Below are 10,384 nucleotides of genomic sequence, written 5' to 3' on the forward strand. Positions count from 1 at the left end.
CACTGAGGCTACCACGATCCCATGGCATTGCTCAGCCTCCCTGTTCAGTGCACGTGGGGAATGGAGCCACTCAAATCTTTTCCCTTCCACTGCAGGCAAAAAAAGGAAAAAAACTCCAAAAACCCCCCAAAGCCAAACACACACACACACACAAAAAGAAATAGGCTGGAATAAGGATTCTGGCTCTGCCCCACTGGAAGCTGCTGGTTATAACCACGATGCTGAGTCTAATTTATGGGCTAAACAGATTCGGGAGAAGCTGATCAGCAGAGAGTGGTCCTGCTGGTGTGTGCCAGGCCATTTCCTCCAGGGACTGGAAGCAAGATGAGATCAGAGGTAAGCATGGTATCTGCTGTGCCTCCATCACACCAGCTCCTGGTCTTCCTCCCTCTTCTCTTTGAAAGTGACTCAGAAGCCAGAGAAGGGGCTGTCCCCATCTCCACCCCCTTGGCTTGCTGCAGGGACCTTCCCAGGACATTGCTCCCAGCTCCTCCTTGGCTGATGGTGTGATGCAGGGATAACACTGGGAAGGGCTCCCACCCGTTTGCTGTGGGCTGCAGAGGACACAGGGGGATGGACCCACCTTACACACAGGAGTGTCTGCTTTGGGCAGGATGGGGAAAGCAGGATTTATTAAATCCTTTTGAAGGAGGATTTAGAGCCTGGTAGGACATGCCTAGCCAGGAGGAAATTATTCAGTGGTGGGCTGAATAATTTCCAGCTTTGGTATCTCGTGCTGCCCATTCCTTTGCACTTCACTGAGCTGCCCTTCCAGCCACCCTCCTGAGCTCAGAGCCACTCCAGCAGGAGCTGTAAATCTCTGCCATCAGCCCCGGGATTCCCATGCCCTCCTGTTTACCACCTTTTGCCCTGGCCACTCAGACAGGGCAGGGGATTAAAGAGGGAAATAAAATTATCAGGAGGGTGTGCTTTGGGAATGACGTGCTGGACAGGGCTCAGGTGAGGCCTCTGTAATGGGGCAGGACAGGTCCCAGGGGTCAGATGCCACAGCTGGGTGTCAGAATGGGAAGAGCTGTGAAGCTTGGCATGGGGATGTGCATGCAGGCATATTTATTGCCTCTTCAGGGTTGCCTTACAGTTAAAATTTATGGTGCATCTTTTCTCTTCCAGCAGCATTTCCAGGATCCGACTCTTGGTTCCAGGACTGCAAAGATGACTCTGGGAAATGGCATGCAGTGAGTTTCCCCCCAGCCCTGGCACTGTACTGCCTGAGCTGAGGTTTTCCTCTGCTCTGCCCTCTCCTCCCTGCTGTTCCCATCCCTCCCCCTTGTTTTCCACGCCCTGCAGAGCCAGCTGAGCAACGTGCTGTCATATTTTCTTCCAAATGAAGCTTCCTACGGTAGTAAAAAAGGGAAAATGTGGTTTGTGCCACAAATGAGAAATGTCCATGCCCTACTGCTCCAATGCATGTGCTCCCCTTCTCTGCAGGTAGGTCTGGGAAAGCTCCTGAGTCACCCTGGTCCCCATTTGTTCCCAGGTGTGCCCATGGGCCTGGGGGAGATGGGGGAATGACAACCTCCAGGTGAGTCTCCAGCTCCTCTGGGCTGGGTTTGAAACCTCTGTTTGCAACCCCTTGTTTGCCCTGCTGGTGTCACCTGGCCACTGTTTAGATGGTGTAGGGGGAAGAAGGAGTTTCCCAGTGTGAAACCCAAGGGGTGTGTGCATCGTGCCAGGGAGGCACCAGCTGAGCATTCTGTGCAGCTCCCAGGCTGCCAACAAACCTTTGACTGGTGACGTGACAGGACACGGTGACTCCAGAAAGAGAGATCAGTCTCCAGTGACCACCAGGAGCAGCCTCTGAGCCCCAGCATGGGAGCTGACACCATGCCCAAAAATCCCGTGGCAAATTCCTCATGAACCTCTCTAGGAACTGGTCTGCTGCATGGCCAAACACCACCTTCACCATTGCAAAACTGCTCATCCTCAGGGTGCTTGCACAGCAGTGAAGAGCTGCCTGGGATTCCTCCTGCCTGCAGAGCACCAAGCACTGGGCAGAGACTCCTCCTGGGGTCCCTGTGGCTCCCCATCCTGGGGTCCCTGTGGCTCCCCATCCACGCTCAGCTAATGTGCTGGATTACAGTCCTTATATTTAACTGGATTAGGTGACTGTTTCTGCAGTTACTGTTACTGTTTTGCACTGGCCATATTTATAGGGTGCTCTGGTCGTATTTATAGGGCTGCAGAATCAAGTTACAGCTTCAAGGGCTGCAGCCCTGTAGGTGACAGCAACCCCGGATAAAGTGGAGGAGCATCACCCATCGCTGCCAACACTTCCAGGGTGGCACGACAAACAGAAAACACCTGCCCAGTGGAGTGTACTGAAATCTGCTTTGGGAGAACAGGGAGACAACCCTAAACTCTGAAAGGGGGCAGTTCACACAGCCCCTTGGGGTCCCTGTCCTCCGCTCCATCCCAGCCTGGCATGTTGGGAAGCTGCCAGGCCGGAGCTGCCGTTACAGCAGTAAACACCTTCCTGCGGCTGGGCAAAGTCCAGTGCCACCTCCTGCGTGCCACAACCACCCTGCTGACCCTGCAGGGAAGCCTCTCTGCTCCTCGAGTCAACAAGGCAACTCCTCTGCTCATCCTGGTCCGTGTCCTGGGTATTGGTATGGAGAATAAAGCCCACAATGGTGCTGATTCAGCCCCAGCTAAATGTTGGCTTTCACTTTGCACGGGCCCTGCTGGTCAGGACACCCTCATGTCCACCTTTCCTGAGTGCAGAGGAGGTCCCTGAGGGCACACACACTCTTAGCTGGATTTAAGGATGATGAATATTGGAGCATATTAAGCAAACAAGCCCCCTCCAGCAGGATCTCTTTGACTGCAGCCAATCTCAACCACGCTGCACGTTCTGAGGAGCTAAAATTAGCTGTGTTCCCATGCAGAGGCTGTGCTTGGAGCATCACAGCTTTAGGAGCTGCTGCTGCTGCTGGTTTGGTGTGAGTGCATGGGGCTGGGCAGCCCGTGTCCCAAAAATGAACTTTTTTCAAAAGCCACTTGCCTAAAGGCAAGGTTGTGTGAAATGAATAACCTTTGTGCCAGGTTTTTATCTCTTTGTTGAGATAAAAACGCTGCTCACACGGGCTTGTGGAGCATCTCGTGGCCCACTGCAGCCCCAGGATGCATGGAAAGACTTGCAAAGCCCCCAGTGACTCAGTCTTCACCATGCTGCCCCAAATCCACAATCCCAGCAGAGGAAACTCCACATCTTTCCTTTGTATCTTCGTGTCTAGCTGCTTGCAGATGACGGTGGGATGAAGAAAGTCACCTCCATTGCTCAGGCATCCTGAACAACGCCCAGCAGGGACCATCCCTGGGGACAGGGAATCCCAAATAAGCTCTTTGTGAGTAATGAGGAACTCCAGCAAATGCACTAAAAATAAGGAAGCATCAGACAGCAGATAAATCAGCTGCATGGGCCCCCAGCCTGAAAGAGCCTGATTTGTGGCCTGACCTCAGCCACACTCGCTGGACTCCTCAGGCCCTGGCTCTCCTGGCTGCAAAACCAAGGGGAATAAAAAGCAGCATGTCAAGGCTGGGTTAGCTTTCCCTTCTGCAGATAAATCACTTGGAGATGAGGAAATTGGCTGTGCTTGTTTGCCAACAACTCGCTCCCGGTGTGCCAGGCCTGTGCCAGGCAGGTTGCAGGGCTGAGGTTGGAGGATGAGCAAACGCCCTTTGCTGTCCTTGGCCTCGTGGGGAGGGTGTGGAGAGTTATCCCCGATGCCTCAGGTTTTGGTTTTTAGATTTTTCAGGTTGTGTGCTGCTTTAGTGTGTGGGTCTGGGCTTCATATAAGGGGATGGTGAGCTCTGTGCACAGAGCAGGGACACAAAACAATTCCTTCTCTAGCTGGGCACCAAGGACAAATGATCCAAATCTCAGGCCAAGAGCACAAACAGCGTGGGCTGAAGAGAGAAAAACAAGAAGGATGGGACTGCATGGGCTAAAGCTGGAATTGGACAATTAGCTCCAATATGCAAATGGACCAGAACTTATAAAAGTGAGAGACCACGAGACCAGCTGTCCATTTTGTGACCATTTTGGTTCATCTTGAGTGTAGCCCTGGCTGGGCTCTTGTGCTGCCCAAGGTGGATCTAACTAATACCTGCTAATAAATCCCTGCTTTATTCTTCAGCTCTGTCTGGTCTCTGTTCCAGATCAGCCTGAACAAGGCATCATCCCCAGGAGCACAGTGGCACCCAGGGACAGGGAGCAGGGGGTGAAGCACCCACGGGCAGAGGGGAGAGTGGAAGGACCCTCCCTGTTCTGCCCTGCAATATTTGGGTCACACCAACACTCTCCATCATTGCACAGCTGCCAGAAAAGCTGCATAAATCACCAAAAAAAAAAAAAAAAAAAAAAAGGCAAGGTCTTTCTTCAAGCATTTCCCCATCCCTAGTTCAAGTGTTGGTGTTTTTTTCCATTCCATGCAAGAAATCTAGTTTTTGAACCCTCACATCCCACGCTATGTTTTGTAGGAACAGAGTTGGTGTCCAACAACCTTGCCAATATTCCCAGGGTGGTTGGGGTGTAGTATAAAGGCACATACAGCTTGATTTCCCTTCTCCAGCTTAGGGGAAGTCAGGAAGGGTGATATGTTTCAGCTGGGGTATTGTGGAAAACTTAGGACTCTTGTACAACTAATATGATTAAGCAGAAGCTGTTCATTGTTTACATTACACACATATTTATAGATTCTACAAACTACTAAGTACACACGTCTTGATTGATTGGTGCCTTTGTTTTGTTCACTCGTTTTCTGCTTGTATTTCTCAGTATATGTGATTGGTTATAGTTCGGGTGTTTCACAGTTAGCTCTTGCAATCTTGGTATTTGTTTTCTCAGCTTCTTCTTTCCTAATTTAGAGCAATTTATGTTCTAATAGCCTTGATGAAGTCTTGGGGGTTTGATAACAAACTTGGAGGCAGGCTGGCTGGTGCACACTATGGTTTAACTCTTGCAAATGCATTGCAACGCTGGGGAAGTAAATCAGCCAGAGAAGCAGGCTGAGCTCATGGATATTGAATCATAGCAAGTGCCTGTATTTTTGACAGCAAAGAACCTGTCAAGAGGCACCTTTGGCACCTGCAAGGCTTGATTTGGGCTGCCTCACTTATTAACTGCTTCGTGGGCAAAGCTCAAGGAGACAGGGAGTAGGAATTGCACCTTTCCCACCCCTGTTTTCCAGCAGCAGGAGCAGTTGGCTGCAGCTCGTGTTCCCATCTATTCTGGAGCTGAACTGTGAAAACAAACGGAGGCTGATTACGCCCCGCTCTGAGGAATGGTGAGGATGTGTGGAGAGGCAGAAAAACTTGCTCACTTGGTGTTTTGCTGAGCGCCTGCCAGAGCTGCATCTGCTCCTCGGCCGACGCAGCGCGGGATCGCTGCCTGGCTGCTGGAAGAGAAGAATTTGAATAATTTCTGTCACGTGGAGGAAGAGGGAGCAGGGACCCACCCTGATGGCCTTTGGGAGCTCAAAATTGATGCTGGTGTTCATGGACTGCCACATCAATGTAGGGATTTTTCTTTTCCTTTTTTTTTTTTTTTTTCTTTTTCTTTTTAGAGCAGTGCTTTCCAAAATGGTTATTATTTCAGGGCTCTGGGGCTGTGTGTCTTTTAGAAACCTCAAATCCTTTATTGAGCAGATCCTAAAATCCTACTCCTGCTGCCCCAGTGTGGGAGTATAAATCGAATCCCCCTCTTCTCTCTCACTTATGTGCCCTGAGTCTCTTTGTTCCCTGCTTTTATACATGCAGATGTGTGTATGGATCAAGCCTCCTCCCAAATGGACTGTTCTGAGTACTGGGCCACATAAAAGGCAGAAATATCCAATAAAATCAGACATGGTGAAACCAAATAAAGTAAAAAAACCTACAGGCCAAAAAGCTCTGCAGAACTGCAGCAAGAGCTGCTGAGAGGTTTTCTCCAGTCCCACCTCCCCAGCCTCAGCAAATCCTTTTGCTTGTGCTCTGTCTTGGAACTGGGAGGGAGGGAAGAGCAAGAACAGATGTGATTCCTTGCACAGGAATGCACCTGGGTTCATGGTGAGGAGACCCTCAGGACCTTCCAGACCCTGGGCTGGGAGAGCCTTCTGCTGCCCCTTCCCTCTCCTTTCTTCCCATCTCTCAGCACCACCTCTTCAGATAGCTGGGACCAGTTTAAACCCATTTATTTGAAGCCAAGGAGGGAGGAAGGTGCAGAAATACAATTACTCCATGATTTATCTCCTGCAAGGTTCCCTGGGTGCAGCCTGTCTGCTAGAACAAAAATCACAATTCATCTGGCCCTGATAATTTTATAAACTGCTCCGGTCCATGGATGAAACAGAGCCATTCCCAGGGGATGCCTCAGACAGCTGCTCCCTCTGGGATGAGCAGTGCTCAGCACCCCAAAATGGGTCCTTTCTTTATTTCCAGGCAAGGGGAAGGGGATGGGGATCAACTGTGGTCCCAGTGGCATTGCTCAGGCTCTCTGCTCAGCCTCTACTCCCTGGGACATGCTGGGTGTGTTTGGAGGCTGGGAGGGATGTGGGTCTCTGAGCTGAGCTGGGTCTTTATGTCAGGTGTTTTAAATTGCACTAAAAACTGTGATATATATATTTTTAAAACAGCATTTAATTAGGAGGATCCCAAGGCCTGCTGTGCTCTGGTTTGGCCAGGGGTAGGGAATGGAGCTGGGAACATAACAGGGATATAACCAGCAGTAAAACATAATCCTGGGATTACAGACAGCAATTAGCACCAGGGGTATGTTCACCCTGTGCTCCCTGTCTGCAAGGTTTGGGATAAAACTGGGGACTGGATTGTGCCTCCAGCCCAAGCTCACCCCATGCCTCCATCCCTGGGTTTGGGCTAAGGCAGGATTAGAGGTTAAGGCTCAGAGGGAAGTGGCCTTGTCACTTGGGAAAGGGGCTGCTCAGGCTGTGGGATGTGGGATTCTGTTGTGGTTTAGGGCAACTTTGGCAGAAAAACTTCTAAAGAGGTTTCCTCTAGGTTGCAACACGTTGGCATCACAGTCCCTTAGGGCAAACAACACCTGGATGACTCCAAGCAGCATCGGTGTGGATGTGAGCGGGGCAGAGCTGCTGGCAGCAGCAGGAGGAGGAGGAGAGATGCTCCAGAGGATGGAAACAGGAGAACATGAGCTGCAGCCAAGGCTCTGCTGGGCAAGGCTGAGCTCCCCAGCGTGTGCCCTGTGCCCACCTGCAGGGCTCAGCCCACGCTGGCTGGCAGCAGGCAGCACCAGGCACATCCCAGGCTGCTTTTCAGATCTTCCAGATGGCAGCTGCAGTGAGCACCTCCTCCCCAGAGCAAGGCACAGCCACCCTGGCCTGCCAAAAAAACCCCAGCAGCACTGAGAGGGCTCAGTGCTGGGCTTGCAGGCAGCCACAGCAGCATCCTCCTCCTCTGAGATGGAGACAGCACTACAGCCATTCCCTCCTGGCCCAGAAAATGGAAAATTCCCCACTAATAAAATGTGGAATTCAGGCAGCCTTCGGTGCTGACTCGCCAAGGAGGCACCAGGTCACACCAAATGATGCAACGTTTCCCCGGGTTGGAACTAGATGGTCTTTAAGCTGAATTTTAGCCCAAGCCATTCCACAAATCCATGATTTCATGCCACAGTCCTTCCCTGGCCCAACAGCCCTGTGCAAGCTGCACCCTCAGCCAGCTCAGGCTGTTTTCTGGAGGGAGGGCAGTTAAAAATCCCGGATATTTCCCCAAGGGAGCAGCTTGCCAGCGAGCCGGTGTCCAGGAGAGGGCAGGGTGAGCCAGCGCAGCACCTGCATTTTGGGTCCTGCCCAGGCATTATTTCAAGCCCAGACACAGCTTTGGTTTTGTTTGTTTGTTTGTTTGGGTTTTTTTTCTTTTTTTTTTTTTTTTTTTTTGTTGGGGGTTTTGGGTGTTTTTGTTTTTTTGTTTTTTTTGGGGGGGGATTTTTTTCTTTTTTGTTTGTTTTTTTTTTTTTTTTTTTGCTTGTGGGGGGGGGGGGTTGGCTTTTTTTGTTTTGTGGGGGTTTTTTTGTTATTGTTTTCTTTTAGTTTGGTTTTTTGGGGTTTTGGGTTTTTTTGGGGGGAGTTGGGATATTTTTGGTGGTTTTGGGTTTTTTTGGCGGTTTTGGGGTTTTTTTGTTTTCTTTTAGTTTAGGGGGTTTTGGGGTTTTTTGTCTTTTGTTTTTTTGGGGGGGGATTTTTTTCTTTTTTGTTTGTTTTTTTTTTTTTTTTTTTTTTTTTGCTTGTGGTGGGGGGGGGTTGGCTTTTTTTGTTTTGTGGGGGTTTTTTTGTTATTGTTTTCTTTTAGTTTAGGGGGTTTGGGGGTTTTTTTTTTTTTTTTGCTTGTGGTGGGGGGGGGTTGGCTTTTTTTGTTTTGTGGGGGTTTTTTTGTTATTGTTTTCTTTTAGTTTAGGGGGTTTGGGGGGTTTTTGTCTTTTGTTTTTTTGGGGGGGGATTTTTTTCTTTTTTGTTTGTTTTTTTTTTTTTGGTGGGGTTTTTTTGGGTTTTTTTTGCGAGCTTAAACCCCACTAAAGCTCTGAGGTTTGTGCCTTTCCTGGTCCCTCCCAGTCCCTGGCCAGCAGGCGCCTTGTTTACAGGGAGCTCCTGCTGGTGGCTGCTCCTTGGACAGGTGACAGCAGCACCGTGTGCCTCGGCAGGGCGGGGAAAATGCCCTGCCTTAATCCAGGGATCAGTTACAATGAACATTGCCCTTCCAGGAAAAGCAGGCAGCTGTGGTCACTCATGTCCAGCCTCGGTTTGCCGTGGGCTCTGCCCCATCCCGAGGCTCTGGAGCGGTACCAGGAGCTCAGGGGGGCAGGAGGCATCACCCCCAGAGGGTCAGCACAAAGCCAGGCAGCTCAGGCTTGGGCAGCCTGGAAAATACCCTGTGCTGGGCAGCCCAGACCTGGCTGAGAGGTGGAGAAAGCAGCTGGGGAGCTGAGGAGGATGGAGGGAGTTGGGAGAAGGTCCCTGAGCAGCACAGCAGAGCTTTCCTAGCACAGCTTTCTCCAGCAATAACACCCTTCCCCAGACACTCTGGAGTCTCCCCTGGCCTTGCACTGGCCCCAGCCTGTTAATGTTCAACCCCCTGGACAGGGACAGCGAGTTGCAGGCAGCAGGAGGTGGTGCCAGCTGTGGGGACAGCAGTGGTGGCCGGGCACACAGGTGAGGTCACCTCCCTGTGCCCCCCGTGTGTCATCAGCACACCTGGCTCCCGCACTGCCCCCTGACCCCCAGGGCTCGGGGGGAAGTGGCATTGCCACTCGGGAATGGGGCTGTGGGGTGTGGGATTCTGTCCTGGTTTAGGGCAATTTTGGTAAAAAAACCTCTAAAGGGGTTTCTTCTAGAAAGCAAATTCAAGCAGCCCCTTCCCCAACTGGTTCAGGGAAATGATTTCAGAATCTCCTCCGTTCTTAAAGGTGTGAAATTATTTCTGGGCTAAACAGGCAAATGGGAGTGCAAGCATCACAAAGTCACCCCAGGACAGATCCCTTGGCTTCTCTGGGGTGAAAGGGGGAGGGTGCTGGGTCAGCCTCCCCGTGAAGCTCAAAGCTTGGCAGGCAGAGTCTTGGGGTGCATGGGGTGTGAACCCCATGTGTTTGTGCACACCCAGCCCCTTTTCCCCCAGGAACACCATCCCAAGCAGGCCCAGGCCTTCCAGGGGTGCTTGGTGCCGTGTTTTAGGGCGAGCTCTGGCGTATTGGGGGGAAAAACCCCACGGCTTCCTTGTAGGCAAACAAAGCTTGACTTTATTGCCTTTAAAGTGCAACCAGCACAAACAGTGGCAAAAGTGCAAACACTGATAATGCCCAGAACATTCTGAGCTGTGCAAACAAGCTGGAAGTGCAGGAGTGTGTTGAAATGAAGGGGTGAGGAGGCCGGCAGGAGGAGAGGTCCCTGCCCCAGCAGCCCCCCAGGTGCCTCATTCCCTTTCCCGAGGTGTCCCAGGCTGTGATGCTGACTCTGGGCTGGGAGGGGCTGGATGGAGCCTCCCAGAGCACCCACACCCACTGGGATGGGATGCAAATGTTGTTAGAACATTTTTAGCCCCGGCCCCAGGCTGTGTCCTGGCCTGGCAGAAGGAAGAGCTCCAGAGCTGCTCCCCAGAGCTGCCGGGACAAAGCAGAGCCACGCGTCCCTTGCCTGGTGGCTGCCCACACAAAGCATCCCACCCTGTTTCAGATGCCTTGTGGTGGTCAGAATGCTGCCCCTGCCTTGCTTTATTCCCCCTTTCCCCCTTATCTCACCTCCTTTTAGCTGCATTACACACACCTGGACCCTCCTGAGCCTTGCTCAGCATTTTCTGTCCTATCCAGTGTCCATTTCTGTCCATTTTCTGTCCTATCCAGTGTCCATTTCTGTCCATTTTC

The sequence above is a fragment of the Pyrgilauda ruficollis genome, unplaced genomic scaffold, assembly GCF_017590135.1.
Source record: "Pyrgilauda ruficollis isolate IOZ18807 unplaced genomic scaffold, ASM1759013v1 scaffold47, whole genome shotgun sequence".
In the NCBI taxonomy this organism is placed as follows: Eukaryota; Metazoa; Chordata; class Aves; order Passeriformes; family Passeridae; genus Pyrgilauda; species Pyrgilauda ruficollis.